The sequence below is a fragment of the Salvia miltiorrhiza genome, chromosome 7 (genome assembly GCF_028751815.1).
Source record: "Salvia miltiorrhiza cultivar Shanhuang (shh) chromosome 7, IMPLAD_Smil_shh, whole genome shotgun sequence".
NCBI classification, from domain to species: Eukaryota; Viridiplantae; Streptophyta; class Magnoliopsida; order Lamiales; family Lamiaceae; genus Salvia; species Salvia miltiorrhiza.
The window spans coordinates 24,983,406-25,004,674 of record NC_080393.1 but is presented as its reverse complement, the minus strand read 5'-3'; the positions used below and the strand labels follow the sequence as shown (position 1 = coordinate 25,004,674).

At 35.9% G+C, this 21,269-nt stretch overlaps 2 long non-coding RNA genes across 2 annotated transcripts; both read left to right on the top strand.

Moving 5' to 3' along the window:
* Window positions 1-7,855: 7,855 nt before the first annotated feature.
* Window positions 7,856-10,286, top strand: LOC130993668 (uncharacterized). Its single transcript, XR_009091736.1, has 3 exons — window positions 7,856-7,964; window positions 9,376-9,459; window positions 10,061-10,286. It is a non-coding gene; the product is annotated as an uncharacterized LOC130993668 (long non-coding RNA).
* Window positions 10,287-18,320: 8,034 nt separating this feature from the next.
* On the top strand, window positions 18,321-20,751 carry LOC130993666 (uncharacterized). Its single transcript, XR_009091735.1, has 3 exons — window positions 18,321-18,429; window positions 19,841-19,924; window positions 20,526-20,751. It is a non-coding gene; the product is annotated as an uncharacterized LOC130993666 (long non-coding RNA).
* The last annotated feature ends 518 nt before the right edge of the window (window positions 20,752-21,269 follow it).

Below are 21,269 nucleotides of genomic sequence, written 5' to 3'. Positions count from 1 at the left end.
TCAGAGCGAAGGAAAGCTCTGAATTAGAAGTCTTGAGTTTAGTCTAGAATGAGTCGCTAGACTAATAGTTATTAACAGCCGTGAGCTCAGCGCACCATCACACCAGGCTCAACGAGGTATGTAAAATTTCAAAGTTTATTTGACGTTAAATTTTGAAGAGCATGATGTTGAGGTTATATGATGAGTTATGATGTTACACTTTAAAGGTGCATAGTTTGAGTTTGAGGATGACAACATGATTAATAATGAGTTATTATGTTGTAAGAGCATATGTTGATGTTACATGATGAATCATGAGAGCGTTTATATCATATGATGTTATATGATTGAGGATGCATAATTATGAGTTATGATGTGATGTATTTGAGATGTTTTGTGATGAGAATTGTTTGAGCAGTTGTGATAAGTCACGATGATTTAGATGAAGGAATCTAATGTCATTGTTAAGAGAGATTTTTTTTTTACTAAGTAGAAGGATGAAATGAGAACTTAGAGCTAAAGCTTGAGAGAATTAGCAATTGCTTTAAGTACTTGTTGGTTTGAGTTATGAGTTTGAGTTATGAGCTTGAGTATAATAGCATGATTAATGATGAGTTATTAGCATGCTGCAATGAGATATTGTACGATATGTTGAGTTATTTTGTGACGCGAGTTTTGCTCACGCAACCTTAATGGTACTTGAGGAGGTATCATGAGCCATAGTCTTTGGAGATGGCTTTGAGAGAGAATTGTTGAGTTGTCTTACTGAGTCACGATGATTTAGATTAAGGGATCTAATATCATTGTTTAGAGAGATTCCCTACTAAGTAAAGACGGGACGAGATGAGAATTTAGATGTTTTGAGCTTGAGTTTTAAGATAACAGTACTACTTAATAGGAGTTTTGCTAAGTTATGTTTTGTTTATTTTTATTGCTGGAGCCAAGTAGAGTTAGTTCCTAGAGTCACCTTTAAGTTCTCCTTATAGGTTGGCCAGGACTGTTGGCACTGCACGAAAGTGGACTGTTGTGAGATCGAACTCAGGAAAGATCGGATACGAGGACGAGGCGTACAGTATGTGGTACAGAGATACCCTAGCAGATTTTCAAACACATGTTCATAGACTATGAAAGGATGAAAGCCTTATGGTTGTTACTAGACTGGATGGCATCGTGCACCTAGTCCCCGTGCTACCAATCGAGTGGTAGGATTGAGCAAGGAAGAAAGCCACTCAATATGATGGGACATGTCGTCTTGAGCATTGGATCCACAGGAGATGGGATTTGTTACAGATACCCAGATTTTCTATGCGGATCTACTGACCGGATGCTTGTTTTCTACCAGGGACTCTAGAAGAATGTAGTAGATATCGAGTCGATCCTTGAGTATCAGTTACCAAAGATGATAAAATGATAAACGATAATGAGGATGAGAAGTAGCCGAGGAGGGCTAGAGTTGATGAGGATGAGAAGAGAAGTCGATGTAGGCTAGAGCTAAGGATGATCTTGAGAGTATGCGCGGTACACCCTCGTTTTTGATTAGTTGCAATTACATTGCGATGTATATAACTTACTTAGGAGATACTGGTACTTGAGATTTTGACATGATGATAGATAAGCATGCGAATTTAGTACCCTACTGATGTTAAATAGATGGATGTTCCTAGTGTGCTAAAGTAGCAACCAGATGAGTTAACTGGTAGCAATTACCGTAGGAGGTCCAGACCGAGACATAGTACTATTAATGGTGTCGATTTAGAAGGGACATTACGATAGATACTATGGTTTTTGTAGGGTTTAAATAACCCCTTTATGTAAGCCCTCTAAAAAGAGGCATTCTACTGATGGATATATTAGGTTGACCAGAGTGGTCTTTTTGTTAGCATTTCGTGAGTGCTTATTGCCTTACAGATGAATGTTAAGGTGACCGTGAGGGTTTCCTTAAAGTTGAGTTAGTAAATTGAACTTGAGTTTTGAGGATGCTTAGAGCGTTGGTCGAGTTGAGTTTTCCTTTTGTGATTTCAAAAATGCCTCAAAGATGTCATCAAGAGTGTGATGTGAAGGATAGACGGGATAATACTCCGCCACCACCACCGCAACATGAGAGGAGAGTCGAAAAATATTGAACTTTCGAAACAAGAGTCTAGAACATAGGACCCTGAGTTTAAGCTTTTAGCTTGCTGGTGTGAACTTAAGTTTTGTTATGTATAGTATGATGAGAATTTAGAAGACCCAGAATTACCAAGTTCGGGATGATGTTTCCCGTGTAACTGGGAAGTGATTATGTTGGACCTGGCCAGTCCACATGATCCAAATCTCAGTAGACGTCTTTTGGGTTTATAAACCCCTGTATTTCAACTTCAGTTTAAAAAAAAAAAAAAAAAAAAAAAAAAAATCAGATGGGTTCTCACTCTAGGTCATTTTGTTCGACTTGGTAGTTACTCCTTTCTACCCTCTGGTTATTTATTTGAGTCTCTTGAACAAATTTTCTGCAGCACTTTATATCATTCGAGATTTGAGCCTTTGCAACTTTTGAGTTGTTCTAGTAGATTCTTTTAAGGTATACGACTAAGAAGTGTTAGTATATTGACTTAGTAAGTCACCCAAACTATAGCATGGTTAATTGACTTTCAGTTGTGTCTAAATTAGTTGAGATTAGTATTTCTCCTCTGATTATTATCGACCACTCCTTTTGTTAACAATTTATAGTACAAACCGTAAGGTTGAGAATAAGGACTTGAGTTATTTTGTCTATGCTGATTTCACGATGGAATCATGGAAAAAGTGTTACACATGTGATATGAGAAAAGGAATGTATTGATGATCGTTTTTTTTTTTTTTTTTTTAAAAATAGAATGTCTGGTAGATGAGAAGCTAGAAACGAGGTGGGGACAGAAATGAACCATCACGAAAGATGGATGAACTTTTTCTCGAGTAAAGATTGTTTTATCAATGAAACTAAGAATCCAGTTGAGGGTAAACTCTAGATTAAGACGATGAAGAGAATCTTTGATTTTCTTTGTACCGCACCAGAACGACTTCATATGTTGCATTCCAGTTGACTAGATCTACAGATTTTGGTGGGAGGCCAAAAGAAAAGCAATGACTCAAGAATGTTAGCAAACTTGTCTTAGTAAGACTATAAGACGGACACATATTACATATTTTTTTTTATATCTGCGATAAGTGGAAAGAAACGAAAATGTTCAACCTCAAGCAAAACAAGATGTCTATGACCAAGTACGACCAGATTTGCTGCGACATATCCGTTATGCCCCACAATAGGTGGACATCGATGAATAGATGCTGAAGAAGTTTCGACCTGGCCTAAAGTATGAGATAAGAATGGCTTTCGCCAACCACGGTGAGTTTACGTACTTTGAATTGCTCAACAAAACTCTAGACGCCAAGGTAGTTATGCTCGGGGATCAACCGACACAAATTCAAACTGAACAAAGTGGTCAAGACATGAAAAAAAAAAAAAAAAAAAAAAAACTTTTCACCCGTAGAAGGGACAACGGTAGTAACGCGTAGTTATATGAACCTGTAATTGAATGTAAGATCACTTAAGGTGGTAGCGAATAACTTGATGTTATACCAATATGGAACGTAGATGTAACCCTAGGAATGGACTGGTTAGCTGAGAATTATATGCTACGATTTATGCATTAAATGAGAAATCTCCTTCAAACCTTCAAGAATAGACGCATTAAGTTTTCAAGAGATAAGTATAAGGAGAGAATATCAGTTATTTCATACATACAAGCCATGAAGGTGATAAATAAGAAACATTACCAAGTTTTCCTTGTATACCTAAACGGATGAGCTAGCACAGAAAGGACAGTTGAGGACGTAGAAGTTATACGTGAATTTCATTATGATTATCCGGAGAACTTACCAAGACTGCCACCCAATAGATAAGTAGAATTTACCATCGACCTAGTACCAGGATCGACACGTGTATCAAAAGCATCGAACAAGATTACTCCAAGGGAGTTGGAGAACCTAGAGATCCAATTGCAGAAAACGACTAGACCTAAGTTTAATCATGTCTAGTGCATTCCCATCAGGAGCGCATATTTTGTATGTTATGAAGAAGTATGGTACTTTAAAAAGGTCGCACAGACAATAGAGCATGGAACAAATTAATACTCAAGAATAAATATCCTTTAGTGAGGGTAGATGAATTGTTTGACCAACTCAAAGGTGCAAATGTGTTTTCCAAGATCGATTGAGGATCGGATGTCATCACCCAAGACAACTTTTAGAACGGGTTATGACCACTACAAGTTTGTAGTTGTGCCATTCAGGCTAACAAATGCCCAGATATATTCATGGGCATCATTGATAGAGTATTCTACCTTCACCTGGATAAGTTCGTCTTAGTGACTCCAAGAATGAAGATGAACATAAGGAACATTTAGGGACCATGTACAAAAGTACTATTGGGTGAACGAATTTATGCCAAATCAGTAGGTGTGAGTTTTGCTCAAGAAAGTGGCATTTTCTGGAACATATTGAATGATTTGAGTTTATATATGTGTTTATATTTATTAAATATTGCACGTATAATTTACTTAGATTAATTTAAACACCAAGGTTCAGATTTGATGAAGGCCGTGAGTCATAAGGCCAGAGACGAACGATGCTCGATTTTAATTGAGTTATTTTGAGCATGCCAATGTGTTTAGTTAAAAATATTTGTATTTAAATTTTTGGAATTTATTTCCATTAAATACAAATTTTCTAACTATTCGATGATTTATTAAGTTGAGATATGTGGAGTATGTGAAGTCGTGTAAGTGAACTAGCAGTGCATATGAGTTAATGCTATGTTAGTAAGACTATATGAATTATTTGAGTATTTATGAGATGAGCATGATTAGTAAGTTATTGAGCTTTTTGAATTACATGAGAAACGCATATAAAATGGCTAAGTATGAGAAATTAGCATGGATTAGATTTATTAGTTTAAATGAGGTAAATAAATTAGAGAAGCATGTTAATTAATTATAGTTGGAATTTAGTATTTAATTACAAAGTCCGAGATTTAATCGAGAACTATGAGCATGATAAATTGTTAAGATATAAATTATTATTTGAGTTTGATATCGATTATGTGTCTAAATGGAGTGAGTGTGAGAGTTATGAATAACGCACATAAATGTTGGTATCTGACACTCGAACAATTGGTGTCGAGTATAAATGATAGTTTACTGATAAAGAGTTTTGATGATTTTGAATTGTAGTGCTAGAAATTCTAAAACCTGATAAGGAATTTATAGTAGCTGATGAGACAAAGAGGATGGGTTGAACCCGAAAAAGATTATGATTTTGGTATTAACCATCACATGGACAAGACCAATGTAGTAGATGATACAGTGAGCCGGAAGGCCTCGTCTAAGATGTGATAAGATGATGATAGAAGTGATTAAACCACCCAGCTTGAGGAAAATTGTGGTAGGAGCACGAAGGAAGGATGAGAAGTTAAGAGTAAGAATAAGGATAAGAAGTTTCAAGAATTACCACGAGGAATCAAATAATGCTATCTTCTTTGAAGGGAAGATATGCATCTCCATGACAATGAACTTAAGAATAAGATAAAGCCACGACACCCTTATACTATCACCAGGAAGTACTAAGATGTATTAAGATCTAGAAAAAAATTCTAGTTAGGAGGAATGAAACGAGATGTAACCTCATTTGTTGAAATATGTCTTGCGTGCTAGCAAGTGAAGGTTTTATAACATATCATATTGTTACTTTGAGTATTTGAGCTCATAAAGTCTAGCTTAAAATCGTGTTTGGGACAAACCGAACCCTTAACGAACTAATGGATTTGTCGAGATTGATTTTTCGAATCCTTAAGACTTAAGCAAAGGTTGTCACGAAAGGGGGTAGTCAATGCCCACATGACTCGAGATTCCTTCAATGAATGAATAAAAGTTTATAACGGCATTTTAAGCTAACTGCTTACATGCTCGAAATGGTGGGTCTCCTTACAAACTGTTTAAGTTGCTTTAGGAATACTTTAGAGATATTAGTCGTTATAGTTCCGCTTAAATGACATAGAAATTACTAATAAGGTATGTTAAGGACGACTGAGCTAAACCGGGGTGAAAGCTGAGAACATGTTTTTGCCACTCATTGTGAGAGATATAATACCAGTTATCAATCGACTATCGATAGGTTGGCAAATGAGGCGTTACACGTGAGAAAATATAGATCACCACTTTGTTGGGATGAAATGACTAGATGATTGAAACCATCCGTCAAAATTTGATAGTGAATAAAATAGGGGCCATGATTGACAGAGTCATATGTTGACAAATGACAAATTGACCTATGATGTGAAAGTGGAGAGATAATTTCCATAAAAGTTTCTCCATCAAGAGAAATCATTGGACTCAATGTGAAGGGTAAACCTAAACCCCGTTTTATAGGCTCATACGAGATTGTAGAAAGGATAGGCCCAATAACTTACTGTTTGGCGTTAGCGCTAAGCTTTGAGAATGTGCGTAATGTATCCCATGTGTCGCAATTAGAGAAAAATGTTTACGATTCAAAACATATGATCCATAAGAACAACATTGTTATTAGTCAATATTTGAGTCACGAAGGAAGATCCAAATCTATCTTAGATCGGGAAGTTCAGGTACTAAGGACTAAGTCGATACCGATAGTAAGGGACCTATGAATATATCATGGTCAAGAATAGACTACGGTCTAACAAGAAAGTGAAGTACTCAGAGTTGTTTTCTGCGGTACAAATTTCGGGACGAAATTTCTTTTAAGGGGGATAGTATGTAATGACCCGACTTTTTATTAAGGATTATATACTTTTAAATTACTGATTTAAGGATTGATTATGGTAATTAGGGATCAGCATCCATTAATAAAATACGAACTTATATGAATTTGATAATTTATATATGTGATGATTTATTTTTTTTTATTTTCAATAGATGATGCACTCAAAATATATTCTGAGTCCATTAATTTATTGTGGAGAATTTAACACTGAAGTGTTAAAAATGAATCTTTTATCGATTGTTTACTTAAAGCCCATGAGTAATTTAATTTATGTTAGAGGCAAGCTCGTTGTCTTATGCATTACATAGACAAATCTGCTATGCTGTAGTACCTCAATGAAGGTTCTCTAGTTTTATAAATTCAATATGAGAGGTTTGCCACATATTTGGTCATGGGAGAAGCCCACAGCTTCTCAGAAAGGAATCAGCTATCATATTCTAGTGAATGCTCTTAAGTTCCTGACTGTTCTTGTGGGATTTTATCAAGCACTGTGCAAGGATTTGTGAAAAGTGAGAGATTTGGTGGATGTCTACTTATCATCTTATGTAGAGGAGCATCTTACGTGATAACTTAAGATCTTTCGCCAATTTAAAATCCTAACATTTTGAGGCTTGAACTTTTTGCTATAATTGTTTAATCGAGATCTCTCTAGTTTGTATTGCCAATCATAAGAGGGGGAGTATGTGACGGATACCTACTGTTTTGTGATGGATGTCATTACCATACTGTGGAATACTCTGGGGCGAGATATTTGTCGTATCTCAGTTCATGGAATCTTGCAAAGGTGGCTTCCTTCGCTGAACTTGAGAACTGGAGCTCTCACCTTTGTATGGCACTGGCATGGTGTGCGTCAAATCTTCATCCCCATATTGACTAATTTACATTTCACAATTTTCTTCACCTACTACTTCACAATTTTCTTCACCAATACGTTCACAATTTTCTTCACCTACTACTTCACAATTTTCTTCACCTCTGAAGTCAATCTCCAAATAGAATTTTGCTTCTTTAAAACCTATTCCACTATCTCAACTCACCCATTCCCACCTCTGCAGCAAGTTTTATTAAGTAATAGAGTGAAGATTATTCATCTCATTCAATTCTTCTTCACAATTGGCTTCTAATCTATGCCATATATAAAATCTGCAGAGACTAATACCATACACCTATTCAAGGTATTCCCTTTTTATTCAATATCAGAGAACCACCAAGTGAATGATCCAAAAGAAAAGTTTACACGTATTAACATATGAACTGTAATTCCATAGAGTTTTATTTGCAAGAAAAGATATTTAGATCCCCTGCGTGTCGCCGGGCTGTTTCTTCGCCGACCGGCCACTAGGCTCTGAACCAAGAACGTGTACTCGTTCCTCCATCTTCAGGCTACCAAACCCAACAATCGAAAGGCCGAAACCTTCTCTATATTTTCCCGACCAAAGGCCACAATATCCTTCGGAGGCCAACGTCGAATTCCCGACTTAGCCACCGGCCAACTTACGGCCTTCGTTTCTCACTATCCTTACGACGAAAAAGGATCGAGAAACCACCGTTGTGTAGCCTGATCTACCTCGCACGAGGAAGACTAAGTCGTAGACCTTCGCGGCTAAACACCATAGTGGAACGACGACCAGAAAAACCCCCGGCGAACAACTTCCATTAGTGCTCACTTGGACAAGGGTAAGTTGACGCCCTTATTTCGATGCATTCCCGTTTCTATTATATTATGGGAAATTTCTGGGGTATAGATGGGAGTGTGGTGAATATTTGTACAAAGTTTCATGTTATTTGAACTTCGTTTACTACCATTTTAAAATTTGAGAAGTCTACTGCCCGTATCTGTTGAAACTGTCGTGAGGCAGATGATTAAGTTAACTATTTCAGTAACCATATGTTGATATTTAGCTCTCAAATTTTTATGGTATAAATTTATATGCGTTATCTATCTGCATATAAAATTTGAGGTCATTCCGGAAACGTTTGCTATTTTTCAAAGATCTGGACTTTCAGTTGGCAGAAACTGCCGAATCTGGTAGGCGATGGGAAAATCGCTATATCTCTTAAACTACTTGGAGTTTTTCAACATACTTTTTTTTTCAATTAAACTAGACTCAAAGAGGTTTCTATTGATATAAAAATCGACTCCATACGAGTTCGGAGTAAAAGCAGTTTATTAGTTGAAGTTGAATCTATACAGTTTTGTTGAGATGGAAATGATTCAAAATAATTCCTATTAAGGATTTTAAAGTTTTATTGTTGATAAAATATCACTTTTAGTTTATAAATGAGCTATTGATGTGTATGTATATATATTGGAGATTGGCATTATTAAATGGGGAAAAGGAAAACGTTTTATGTTTATAGAATTATTCTTTATTTATAATAGATAAATAAATGAATAAAATGGAATTTCCTACATCCTCAAAGGTACATGAAGTATTTTGATAAAGGAAGAACGATTGTATATGAGTTAGATATAGTCGTTTAAGGAAAAATGGGTAGTTAGAGAAATGAGTGAATAGTGATTCACTGCATTTGTTGTTATCTTTTCTATTATTCACTCGAACACATGTTTTCGTGTTATCAAAGGTTCAAATAAACAAAAGCGTCTGAGTAACCTATCGCGCTAAGGAAAGAGAATCGTTGTCTTAAGTAGCAAAACACTGCAATCAGGTGGGCATTACTTTTACTATACGTATATAGAGATCCCCTGCGTGTCGTAGGCCTCTTATACGAATGAATGCATGAGATGATTTAACTGTTAATTTCAGTTTTATATATCTATCAAATGAGTTTAATGTTACATTTGAGCAAGTTATTTCGTTACAAAATATTTGAGTTAAAGTTATTTCAAGTATTGTCTTGCCATAAAATGTTTAAATTTTAGTATGATATCTATCTGCTTTGGCTTTGCCAATGATGCAATCGAATTCGGGTCCTGAGCAGTTGATAGCTATCCTGCCAGGGCTAGTGTACACCAGTGACCGTGAGTCATCTAGCGGGTTGGCCGGTCAAGTGACCGTGAGAGGTGGCCACCTCTCCGGCACACAGTTCCAGATATGATAGATTACAAGAGAACTTAGTCTGCAGACGAACTTGAAGAATCACAAATGAACTTAGTAAGCTTGGGCCTTTTTAGCGAAAAACTCCCTTGCTGTACTGTTTATGATGGCATGACAATTTACAGTTTTGAAGCATGTATTTTTATACCTAGGCATATGTGCCCACTGAGTGCTTTTGTACTCAGCCCTGCATATGTTTTCTAAATGTGCAGGTTGAGCTGATGTGATGATGGTGCTGCAATGAGCGGAGTCTCCAGGGTTGTTAATAAATAGTTAACCTGTCTAGAATATGTCTTCATACATATGTCTAGCTACTTTCCGCTGCAAGATGTTGTTGATGTTATAATATGTTATGTCATACTTTGAGTCTTAAGAGAATGGTTTCATATGATGTATAACTTGATTAATGATATTAATTAAGTTTTATGCTGTCTTTCATAGACTATTTTCAATTGAGTATTCATGAATAAAAATGACGAGTTTTATTAAGATGAGTAAGTTTTACGGCTATAAATGACGCCCCTTTTCTTCCCCTTCTTCTTTAACCCCATCCCTAGTCGTAGATCACTCGGCTTAACTATCCTTAGTTAGGGCGGGCTGTGACAAAGTGGTATCAGAGCGAAGGAAAGCTCTGAATTAGAAGTCTTGAGTTTAGTCTAGAATGAGTCGCTAGACTAATAGTTATTAACAGCCGTGAGCTCAGCGCACCATCACACCAGGCTCAACGAGGTATGTAAAATTTCAAAGTTTATTTGACGTTAAATTTTGAAGAGCATGATGTTGAGGTTATATGATGAGTTATGATGTTACACTTTAAAGGTGCATAGTTTGAGTTTGAGGATGACAACATGATTAATAATGAGTTATTATGTTGTAAGAGCATATGTTGATGTTACATGATGAATCATGAGAGCGTTTATATCATATGATGTTATATGATTGAGGATGCATAATTATGAGTTATGATGTGATGTATTTGAGATGTTTTGTGATGAGAATTGTTTGAGCAGTTGTGATAAGTCACGATGATTTAGATGAAGGAATCTAATGTCATTGTTAAGAGAGATTTTTTTTTTACTAAGTAGAAGGATGAAATGAGAACTTAGAGCTAAAGCTTGAGAGAATTAGCAATTGCTTTAAGTACTTGTTGGTTTGAGTTATGAGTTTGAGTTATGAGCTTGAGTATAATAGCATGATTAATGATGAGTTATTAGCATGCTGCAATGAGATATTGTACGATATGTTGAGTTATTTTGTGACGCGAGTTTTGCTCACGCAACCTTAATGGTACTTGAGGAGGTATCATGAGCCATAGTCTTTGGAGATGGCTTTGAGAGAGAATTGTTGAGTTGTCTTACTGAGTCACGATGATTTAGATTAAGGGATCTAATATCATTGTTTAGAGAGATTCCCTACTAAGTAAAGACGGGACGAGATGAGAATTTAGATGTTTTGAGCTTGAGTTTTAAGATAACAGTACTACTTAATAGGAGTTTTGCTAAGTTATGTTTTGTTTATTTTTATTGCTGGAGCCAAGTAGAGTTAGTTCCTAGAGTCACCTTTAAGTTCTCCTTATAGGTTGGCCAGGACTGTTGGCACTGCACGAAAGTGGACTGTTGTGAGATCGAACTCAGGAAAGATCGGATACGAGGACGAGGCGTACAGTATGTGGTACAGAGATACCCTAGCAGATTTTCAAACACATGTTCATAGACTATGAAAGGATGAAAGCCTTATGGTTGTTACTAGACTGGATGGCATCGTGCACCTAGTCCCCGTGCTACCAATCGAGTGGTAGGATTGAGCAAGGAAGAAAGCCACTCAATATGATGGGACATGTCGTCTTGAGCATTGGATCCACAGGAGATGGGATTTGTTACAGATACCCAGATTTTCTATGCGGATCTACTGACCGGATGCTTGTTTTCTACCAGGGACTCTAGAAGAATGTAGTAGATATCGAGTCGATCCTTGAGTATCAGTTACCAAAGATGATAAAATGATAAACGATAATGAGGATGAGAAGTAGCCGAGGAGGGCTAGAGTTGATGAGGATGAGAAGAGAAGTCGATGTAGGCTAGAGCTAAGGATGATCTTGAGAGTATGCGCGGTACACCCTCGTTTTTGATTAGTTGCAATTACATTGCGATGTATATAACTTACTTAGGAGATACTGGTACTTGAGATTTTGACATGATGATAGATAAGCATGCGAATTTAGTACCCTACTGATGTTAAATAGATGGATGTTCCTAGTGTGCTAAAGTAGCAACCAGATGAGTTAACTGGTAGCAATTACCGTAGGAGGTCCAGACCGAGACATAGTACTATTAATGGTGTCGATTTAGAAGGGACATTACGATAGATACTATGGTTTTTGTAGGGTTTAAATAACCCCTTTATGTAAGCCCTCTAAAAAGAGGCATTCTACTGATGGATATATTAGGTTGACCAGAGTGGTCTTTTTGTTAGCATTTCGTGAGTGCTTATTGCCTTACAGATGAATGTTAAGGTGACCGTGAGGGTTTCCTTAAAGTTGAGTTAGTAAATTGAACTTGAGTTTTGAGGATGCTTAGAGCGTTGGTCGAGTTGAGTTTTCCTTTTGTGATTTCAAAAATGCCTCAAAGATGTCATCAAGAGTGTGATGTGAAGGATAGACGGGATAATACTCCGCCACCACCACCGCAACATGAGAGGAGAGTCGAAAAATATTGAACTTTCGAAACAAGAGTCTAGAACATAGGACCCTGAGTTTAAGCTTTTAGCTTGCTGGTGTGAACTTAAGTTTTGTTATGTATAGTATGATGAGAATTTAGAAGACCCAGAATTACCAAGTTCGGGATGATGTTTCCCGTGTAACTGGGAAGTGATTATGTTGGACCTGGCCAGTCCACATGATCCAAATCTCAGTAGACGTCTTTTGGGTTTATAAACCCCTGTATTTCAACTTCAGTTTAAAAAAAAAAAAAAAAAAAAAAAAATCAGATGGGTTCTCACTCTAGGTCATTTTGTTCGACTTGGTAGTTACTCCTTTCTACCCTCTGGTTATTTATTTGAGTCTCTTGAACAAATTTTCTGCAGCACTTTATATCATTCGAGATTTGAGCCTTTGCAACTTTTGAGTTGTTCTAGTAGATTCTTTTAAGGTATACGACTAAGAAGTGTTAGTATATTGACTTAGTAAGTCACCCAAACTATAGCATGGTTAATTGACTTTCAGTTGTGTCTAAATTAGTTGAGATTAGTATTTCTCCTCTGATTATTATCGACCACTCCTTTTGTTAACAATTTATAGTACAAACCGTAAGGTTGAGAATAAGGACTTGAGTTATTTTGTCTATGCTGATTTCACGATGGAATCATGGAAAAAGTGTTACACATGTGATATGAGAAAAGGAATGTATTGATGATCGTTTTTTTTTTTTTTTTTTTTAAAAATAGAATGTCTGGTAGATGAGAAGCTAGAAACGAGGTGGGGACAGAAATGAACCATCACGAAAGATGGATGAACTTTTTCTCGAGTAAAGATTGTTTTATCAATGAAACTAAGAATCCAGTTGAGGGTAAACTCTAGATTAAGACGATGAAGAGAATCTTTGATTTTCTTTGTACCGCACCAGAACGACTTCATATGTTGCATTCCAGTTGACTAGATCTACAGATTTTGGTGGGAGGCCAAAAGAAAAGCAATGACTCAAGAATGTTAGCAAACTTGTCTTAGTAAGACTATAAGACGGACACATATTACATATTTTTTTTTATATCTGCGATAAGTGGAAAGAAACGAAAATGTTCAACCTCAAGCAAAACAAGATGTCTATGACCAAGTACGACCAGATTTGCTGCGACATATCCGTTATGCCCCACAATAGGTGGACATCGATGAATAGATGCTGAAGAAGTTTCGACCTGGCCTAAAGTATGAGATAAGAATGGCTTTCGCCAACCACGGTGAGTTTACGTACTTTGAATTGCTCAACAAAACTCTAGACGCCAAGGTAGTTATGCTCGGGGATCAACCGACACAAATTCAAACTGAACAAAGTGGTCAAGACATGAAAAAAAAAAAAAAAAAAAAAAAAACTTTTCACCCGTAGAAGGGACAACGGTAGTAACGCGTAGTTATATGAACCTGTAATTGAATGTAAGATCACTTAAGGTGGTAGCGAATAACTTGATGTTATACCAATATGGAACGTAGATGTAACCCTAGGAATGGACTGGTTAGCTGAGAATTATATGCTACGATTTATGCATTAAATGAGAAATCTCCTTCAAACCTTCAAGAATAGACGCATTAAGTTTTCAAGAGATAAGTATAAGGAGAGAATATCAGTTATTTCATACATACAAGCCATGAAGGTGATAAATAAGAAACATTACCAAGTTTTCCTTGTATACCTAAACGGATGAGCTAGCACAGAAAGGACAGTTGAGGACGTAGAAGTTATACGTGAATTTCATTATGATTATCCGGAGAACTTACCAAGACTGCCACCCAATAGATAAGTAGAATTTACCATCGACCTAGTACCAGGATCGACACGTGTATCAAAAGCATCGAACAAGATTACTCCAAGGGAGTTGGAGAACCTAGAGATCCAATTGCAGAAAACGACTAGACCTAAGTTTAATCATGTCTAGTGCATTCCCATCAGGAGCGCATATTTTGTATGTTATGAAGAAGTATGGTACTTTAAAAAGGTCGCACAGACAATAGAGCATGGAACAAATTAATACTCAAGAATAAATATCCTTTAGTGAGGGTAGATGAATTGTTTGACCAACTCAAAGGTGCAAATGTGTTTTCCAAGATCGATTGAGGATCGGATGTCATCACCCAAGACAACTTTTAGAACGGGTTATGACCACTACAAGTTTGTAGTTGTGCCATTCAGGCTAACAAATGCCCAGATATATTCATGGGCATCATTGATAGAGTATTCTACCTTCACCTGGATAAGTTCGTCTTAGTGACTCCAAGAATGAAGATGAACATAAGGAACATTTAGGGACCATGTACAAAAGTACTATTGGGTGAACGAATTTATGCCAAATCAGTAGGTGTGAGTTTTGCTCAAGAAAGTGGCATTTTCTGGAACATATTGAATGATTTGAGTTTATATATGTGTTTATATTTATTAAATATTGCACGTATAATTTACTTAGATTAATTTAAACACCAAGGTTCAGATTTGATGAAGGCCGTGAGTCATAAGGCCAGAGACGAACGATGCTCGATTTTAATTGAGTTATTTTGAGCATGCCAATGTGTTTAGTTAAAAATATTTGTATTTAAATTTTTGGAATTTATTTCCATTAAATACAAATTTTCTAACTATTCGATGATTTATTAAGTTGAGATATGTGGAGTATGTGAAGTCGTGTAAGTGAACTAGCAGTGCATATGAGTTAATGCTATGTTAGTAAGACTATATGAATTATTTGAGTATTTATGAGATGAGCATGATTAGTAAGTTATTGAGCTTTTTGAATTACATGAGAAACGCATATAAAATGGCTAAGTATGAGAAATTAGCATGGATTAGATTTATTAGTTTAAATGAGGTAAATAAATTAGAGAAGCATGTTAATTAATTATAGTTGGAATTTAGTATTTAATTACAAAGTCCGAGATTTAATCGAGAACTATGAGCATGATAAATTGTTAAGATATAAATTATTATTTGAGTTTGATATCGATTATGTGTCTAAATGGAGTGAGTGTGAGAGTTATGAATAACGCACATAAATGTTGGTATCTGACACTCGAACAATTGGTGTCGAGTATAAATGATAGTTTACTGATAAAGAGTTTTGATGATTTTGAATTGTAGTGCTAGAAATTCTAAAACCTGATAAGGAATTTATAGTAGCTGATGAGACAAAGAGGATGGGTTGAACCCGAAAAAGATTATGATTTTGGTATTAACCATCACATGGACAAGACCAATGTAGTAGATGATACAGTGAGCCGGAAGGCCTCGTCTAAGATGTGATAAGATGATGATAGAAGTGATTAAACCACCCAGCTTGAGGAAAATTGTGGTAGGAGCACGAAGGAAGGATGAGAAGTTAAGAGTAAGAATAAGGATAAGAAGTTTCAAGAATTACCACGAGGAATCAAATAATGCTATCTTCTTTGAAGGGAAGATATGCATCTCCATGACAATGAACTTAAGAATAAGATAAAGCCACGACACCCTTATACTATCACCAGGAAGTACTAAGATGTATTAAGATCTAGAAAAAAATTCTAGTTAGGAGGAATGAAACGAGATGTAACCTCATTTGTTGAAATATGTCTTGCGTGCTAGCAAGTGAAGGTTTTATAACATATCATATTGTTACTTTGAGTATTTGAGCTCATAAAGTCTAGCTTAAAATCGTGTTTGGGACAAACCGAACCCTTAACGAACTAATGGATTTGTCGAGATTGATTTTTCGAATCCTTAAGACTTAAGCAAAGGTTGTCACGAAAGGGGGTAGTCAATGCCCACATGACTCGAGATTCCTTCAATGAATGAATAAAAGTTTATAACGGCATTTTAAGCTAACTGCTTACATGCTCGAAATGGTGGGTCTCCTTACAAACTGTTTAAGTTGCTTTAGGAATACTTTAGAGATATTAGTCGTTATAGTTCCGCTTAAATGACATAGAAATTACTAATAAGGTATGTTAAGGACGACTGAGCTAAACCGGGGTGAAAGCTGAGAACATGTTTTTGCCACTCATTGTGAGAGATATAATACCAGTTATCAATCGACTATCGATAGGTTGGCAAATGAGGCGTTACACGTGAGAAAATATAGATCACCACTTTGTTGGGATGAAATGACTAGATGATTGAAACCATCCGTCAAAATTTGATAGTGAATAAAATAGGGGCCATGATTGACAGAGTCATATGTTGACAAATGACAAATTGACCTATGATGTGAAAGTGGAGAGATAATTTCCATAAAAGTTTCTCCATCAAGAGAAATCATTGGACTCAATGTGAAGGGTAAACCTAAACCCCGTTTTATAGGCTCATACGAGATTGTAGAAAGGATAGGCCCAATAACTTACTGTTTGGCGTTAGCGCTAAGCTTTGAGAATGTGCGTAATGTATCCCATGTGTCGCAATTAGAGAAAAATGTTTACGATTCAAAACATATGATCCATAAGAACAACATTGTTATTAGTCAATATTTGAGTCACGAAGGAAGATCCAAATCTATCTTAGATCGGGAAGTTCAGGTACTAAGGACTAAGTCGATACCGATAGTAAGGGACCTATGAATATATCATGGTCAAGAATAGACTACGGTCTAACAAGAAAGTGAAGTACTCAGAGTTGTTTTCTGCGGTACAAATTTCGGGACGAAATTTCTTTTAAGGGGGATAGTATGTAATGACCCGACTTTTTATTAAGGATTATATACTTTTAAATTACTGATTTAAGGATTGATTATGGTAATTAGGGATCAGCATCCATTAATAAAATACGAACTTATATGAATTTGATAATTTATATATGTGATGATTTATTTTTTTTTATTTTCAATAGATGATGCACTCAAAATATATTCTGAGTCCATTAATTTATTGTGGAGAATTTAACACTGAAGTGTTAAAAATGAATCTTTTATCGATTGTTTACTTAAAGCCCATGAGTAATTTAATTTATGTTAGAGGCAAGCTCGTTGTCTTATGCATTACATAGACAAATCTGCTATGCTGTAGTACCTCAATGAAGGTTCTCTAGTTTTATAAATTCAATATGAGAGGTTTGCCACATATTTGGTCATGGGAGAAGCCCACAGCTTCTCAGAAAGGAATCAGCTATCATATTCTAGTGAATGCTCTTAAGTTCCTGATGGTTCTGTTCTTGTGGGATTTTATCAAGCACTGTGCAAGGATTTGTGAAAAGTGAGAGATTTGGTGGATGTCTACTTATCATCTTATGTAGAGGAGCATCTTACGTGATAACTTAAGATCTTTCGCCAATTTAAAATCCTAACATTTTGAGGCTTGAACTTTTTGCTATAATTGTTTAATCGAGATCTCTCTAGTTTGTATTGCCAATCATAAGAGGGGGAGTATGTGACGGATACCTACTGTTTTGTGATGGATGTCATTACCATACTGTGGAATACTCTGGGGCGAGATATTTGTCGTATCTCAGTTCATGGAATCTTGCAAAGGTGGCTTCCTTCGCTGAACTTGAGAACTGGAGCTCTCACCTTTGTATGGCACTGGCATGGTGTGCGTCAAATCTTCATCCCCATATTGACTAATTTACATTTCACAATTTTCTTCACCTACTACTTCACAATTTTCTTCACCAATACGTTCACAATTTTCTTCACCTACTACTTCACAATTTTCTTCACCTCTGAAGTCAATCTCCAAATAGAATTTTGCTTCTTTAAAACCTATTCCACTATCTCAACTCACCCATTCCCACCTCTGCAGCAAGTTTTATTAAGTAATAGAGTGAAGATTATTCATCTCATTCAATTCTTCTTCACAATTGGCTTCTAATCTATGCCATATATAAAATCTGCAGAGACTAATACCATACACCTATTCAAGGTATTCCCTTTTTATTCAATATCAGAGAACCACCAAGTGAATGATCCAAAAGAAAAGTTTACACGTATTAACATATGAACTGTAATTCCATAGAGTTTTATTTGCAAGAAAAGATATTTAGATCCCCTGCGTGTCGCCGGGCTGTTTCTTCGCCGACCGGCCACTAGGCTCTGAACCAAGAACGTGTACTCGTTCCTCCATCTTCAGGCTACCAAACCCAACAATCGAAAGGCCGAAACCTTCTCTATATTTTCCCGACCAAAGGCCACAATATCCTTCGGAGGCCAACGTCGAATTCCCGACTTAGCCACCGGCCAACTTACGGCCTTCGTTTCTCACTATCCTTACGACGAAAAAGGATCGAGAAACCACCGTTGTGTAGCCTGATCTACCTCGCACGAGGAAGACTAAGTCGTAGACCTTCGCGGCTAAACACCATAGTGGAACGACGACCAGAAAAACCCCCGGCGAACAACTTCCATTAGTGCTCACTTGGACAAGGGTAAGTTGACGCCCTTATTTCGATGCATTCCCGTTTCTATTATATTATGGGAAATTTCTGGGGTATAGATGGGAGTGTGGTGAATATTTGTACAAAGTTTCATGTTATTTGAACTTCGTTTACTACCATTTTAAAATTTGAGAAGTCTACTGCCCGTATCTGTTGAAACTGTCGTGAGGCAGATGATTAAGTTAACTATTTCAGTAACCATATGTTGATATTTAGCTCTCAAATTTTTATGGTATAAATTTATATGCGTTATCTATCTGCATATAAAATTTGAGGTCATTCCGGAAACGTTTGCTATTTTTCAAAGATCTGGACTTTCAGTTGGCAGAAACTGCCGAATCTGGTAGGCGATGGGAAAATCGCTATATCTCTTAAACTACTTGGAGTTTTTCAACATACTTTTTTTTTCAATTAAACTAGACTCAAAGAGGTTTCTATTGATATAAAAATCGACTCCATACGAGTTCGGAGTAAAAGCAGTTTATTAGTTGAAGTTGAATCTATACAGTTTTGTTGAGATGGAAATGATTCAAAATAATTCCTATTAAGGATTTTAAAGTTTTATTGTTGATAAAATATCACTTTTAGTTTATAAATGAGCTATTGATGTGTATGTATATATATTGGAGATTGGCATTATTAAATGGGGAAAAGGAAAACGTTTTATGTTTATAGAATTATTCTTTATTTATAATAGATAAATAAATGAATAAAATGGAATTTCCTACATCCTCAAAGGTACATGAAGTATTTTGATAAAGGAAGAACGATTGTATATGAGTTAGATATAGTCGTTTAAGGAAAAATGGGTAGTTAGAGAAATGAGTGAATAGTGATTCACTGCATTTGTTGTTATCTTTTCTATTATTCACTCGAACACATGTTTTCGTGTTATCAAAGGTTCAAATAAACAAAAGCGTCTGAGTAACCTATCGCGCTAAGGAAAGAGAATCGTTGTCTTAAGTAGCAAAACACTGCAATCAGGTGGGCATTACTTTTACTATACGTATATAGAGATCCCCTGCGTGTCGTAGGCCTCTTATACGAATGAATGCATGAGATGATTTAACTGTTAATTTCAGTTTTATATATCTATCAAATGAGTTTAATGTTACATTTGAGCAAGTTATTTCGTTACAAAATATTTGAGTTAAAGTTATTTCAAGTATTGTCTTGCCATAAAATGTTTAAATTTTAGTATGATATCTATCTGCTTTGGCTTTGCCAATGATGCAATCGAATTCGGGTCCTGAGCAGTTGATAGCTATCCTGCCAGGGCTAGTGTACACCAGTGACCGTGAGTCATCTAGCGGGTTGGCCGGTCAAGTGACCGTGAGAGGTGGCCACCTCTCCGGCACACAGTTCCAGATATGATAGATTACAAGAGAACTTAGTCTGCAGACGAACTTTAAGAATCACAAATGAACTTAGTAAGCTTGGGCCTTTTTAGCGAAAAACTCCCTTGCTGTACTGTTTATGATGGCATGACAATTTACAGTTTTGAAGCATGTATTTTTATACCTAGGCATACGTGCCCACTGAGTGCTTTTGTACTCAGCCCTGCATATGTTTTCTAAATGTGCAGGTTGAGCTGATGTGATGATGGTGCTGCAATGAGCGGAGTCTCCAGGGTTGTTAATAAATAGTTAACCTGTCTAGAATATGTCTTCATACATATGTCTAGCTACTTTCCGCTGCAAGATGTTGTTGATGTTATAGTATGTTATGTCATACTTTGAGTCTTAAGAGAATGGTTTCATATGATGTATAACTTGATTAATGATATTAATTAAGTTTTATGCTGTCTTTCATAGACTATTTTCAATTGAGTATTCATGAATAAAAATGACGAGTTTTATTAAGATGAGTAAGTTTTACGGCTATAAATGACGCCCCTTTTCTTCCCCTTCTTCTTTAACCCCATCCCTAGTCGTAGATCACTCGGCTTAACTATCCTTAGTTAGGGCGGGCTGTGACAAAAATATACTTTAAAAATAAAATAAAATAATCCACATTAATTACTCAATGAAAACCTAAATTTAAAAATGTAAATTTTCAACTTTGTATAAAGTGTGATGATATTTATAGTTTTTAAATAATTAAAAATTATTTGTTAATGAAAACTTAGCACCACATATTATTATTATAGAGTATTACACGTCATAATAAATAAATAAATATTTTCATATAAAAACATAAATAAAAATCATATTCGAAATTATATTTTTAATATATATAACTAATTATTCATTTATAAAGTTATGTTAAAATTAATACAAAAAATTTTATTTTTAAAAAAGAGTTATAATTAAAAGGAACAAATATATTT